The sequence below is a fragment of the Orycteropus afer genome, unplaced genomic scaffold (assembly GCF_000298275.1).
Source record: "Orycteropus afer afer isolate SDZICR_OR568_19922 unplaced genomic scaffold, OryAfe1.0 scaffold00001, whole genome shotgun sequence".
Taxonomy (NCBI): domain Eukaryota; kingdom Metazoa; phylum Chordata; class Mammalia; order Tubulidentata; family Orycteropodidae; genus Orycteropus; species Orycteropus afer.
The window spans coordinates 39,686,870-39,689,908 of record NW_006921588.1 but is presented as its reverse complement, the minus strand read 5'-3'; positions in this window follow the sequence as shown (position 1 = coordinate 39,689,908).

The following is a 3,039-nucleotide window of genomic DNA, read 5'->3' as shown; positions in this document are numbered from 1 at the left end:
AGACTCAGGGACTGGCTGACTGCAGCCTACAATACTAAGAGCAAAGAGTCCAAACAGTGTGGGATGTTTGATGAGTAACTCAGCAGCAAACTGAACCTCATGGTCGGAGCCTGCTGGTGTGCACGCCCCATCCTACAGAGAGACAGATGGAGGTGTTGAGCTGCGGATGGCTTCCAGTGCAGATGGGGTGCAAGAAAGGTGGCTTGTTAATAACACTGCTGCTCCAAGCAACTTCTTGTCAGCAGTCAAAGTTTCAGGATCATGGACTTGTGGCTTCTTGAAAATTGCTGCAGGACTGACATAATTCCTAGTGTAATTCCTGGTGTAGTTCCAATAAAAAAAAAATAAGTCTTATAACACTCCAAAGGGCTATGGTAAGGCCAGTGGTATGAAGTGACTGACATTTGATGAAATTTTACATCTTCTAGTCTAAGAGTATTCATACCATTCTAGAATGAAAAGTTTAGAGGTGATGTTCAAGCTAACTATGTTCTTTTTACTTTTATAAAAGCAAACAACCAACCAAAAAAATCATCTCTTTGAGGTATAGGCAGTCTCCAGATTACAAATGAGCTTCGTGCCTAAGTCTGTTTTTAAGTCGAGCCTGTACATAACCCAAAACAGTTAATCACGGTTTATATCTAAGGTAAATTAGTCAAATATTTGTATGCATAAAAAAACATTAAAGAAACACTAAATATCCTTAACGTAATAATACAGTAAAAATAATAATGTTTTAGTATTTGTTTCAGTATAGCACCTGTTTGTTATTATGAACCATTGTATGTTACCAGTGGCATAGATGCGAGGACTCCGTGGCTCCCAGATGGCCAATGGCAAGCCTGAACTCAGCCTCACACCTTCCTCACACCTTCTGGTGGTGGTGGCTGCGATCTCATAGCCCTTGTGCCCAGATTCTCCTTCCTTGATCTCCCCAGGATCCTGGAGCCCAGCTCAGAGTTCAGGGCACAGAGATAGGGATTCTATTAAGGTAAGTCAGAGAAGGAGCCAGTCAGAATCCAAGTCGGGATCCAGTGACATCATGCCATACCCAACTGTAGACAAGCCAAAGCAGCACCCAGCAAGGTGAAGTGCAAAGCCAGGCCCATACCTGCAGCCTCCAGCCTGGCCTTGAGGCCTGCCAGTCCCAGACAGAACCTGTGCCAGCTCTAGGGCTGTGTTGGAAGTGTCACGCCACTACCTGCCCTGTGTGCAGCCATCATTTCCCAGGCAAGTCTGGTGCAGGGTTGGTGCAGGAAGCACCTGCCACCTGCTGCAAGATGCCACTCCAGCTCTTCCCATCCACAGTCTCTGGCTTTGCAATCAAGGTAAAACATATAGGGGTTGGTTCGTATCTCAGGTTGTATGTAAATCAGATGTCCATAACTCCAGGATTGCCTGTATTTTCCCATAAAAATTTTCAATGGATGCTGCAGAACAATTTTTGATGTACCAACAACCTACTGAGTAGCAAATTGTTGGAGGAGCTCATTTTAAAACAAGTTATCAGGCCAGAGTACTGAAATTTCTGCACAGGATCAGGTAATCTTTACACAAAATATGATTAATGCAAAACTAAACAGGAAGATTAATTTGAGCATTGTTGGATATTTGACAATGTAATTACACACTAGCTTTTTCCTTCAAACTGTCAACAGTTTATACTCTTACAAAATGACGATATTCTCTTCTTTTCAAAAAATACAAGTCATAGTAAATGTTCTGAACATCTTCTTGGGATAAGCCACGATGAATAAATGTCTTACTGAGACATTTCTTACTAAGAAAGTTCAGAGTTGACAAAGAGTGTGGTAATAATTTGCAACTATTCGATTGATCCTTCAAAATGGACAAAGTTTAGAGTTTCTAGAATCATTCAAAATGGAGCCTACTTTTATTTTAAAAAAATAGATGCTGATATTTACAGATCACTACATTGTAAAATATATTCTGCAATTCCCATTTTTCTGCCCCCACTTTCCTCTTTTCTAATATTATGAATAAATTGGGTAGTTCTAACAGTATGATAGATAAAATGAACTTACATGGCTAAGAAATAAAACACGAGGAAAACCTTAAATTTCAGTGCTTAAGAATATGTAAAAACAATAAATTCTTATATTTTTGATGGAAGGTTCAAATAAGTCAGCCACACTTTGGCATATAAACTTATTGCTCTAAACAAATGAGTCAGCAAATTGAAAATGTTTTTATCTAAATTTATGTCACTACCATATTGCTAAAAAAAAAAAACTTTAACAACGAAAAAGGAGGGGGCAGGATATGGAGTAGCACATTGAATAAGTCCAAAATCACCATTTAAAAAAAAAAAAAAAAAGACAATTCAATGAGATTTTTGAATGTGAATTAAACTATGAGATAACATGGAAAGCTATACTATCCATGTACAGATTTTCACTTACTTGAAGACTGCCTGAACCCAGAAAAGGTTAGTTCCAGTAGACTAGAACCTGTTTGCTGTTAATGCTAGTTATATGATTTGATGGCTGAAAACAGATCTAATGTCTTGCTTTGCCCTCTATTAGAATCTGAAGACATGAATTTGAGTATTTCTTCTGCCACTGGATACACATGTGACCTCATGCTTGTTTGTTAAGCTCTAGGAGTATCAGCAATTTCATCTGTGAAACAGTTTTGAGATCACTGGAAGGATAAAGAGACATCATGAATATTATACATCTCTGATATTATAAAACACTATCTATATACATATTGCATATTATTACCATTAATAAAGGCTTGAGGTTAAAGCATTGGCCCCTAGAAAGGGCTATTGGGTGCATAAATTTACATGATAATAGTAACACTTTTTTCTATTAGTATCAGTTGGGTAATTCATTTAAACCTTAAGGAATGGTTGAATTTGATTAAACTAATGGTGGGTAGTGCCTAAGGCACTTGACTGCTAACCAGAAGGCTGGTGGTTCAAACCCACCAGCCACTCCTAGGAAGGAAGATGGGGCAATCTACTTCCGTAGTGATACTGCCTTGGAAACCCAATGAGGGATCACTATGAGT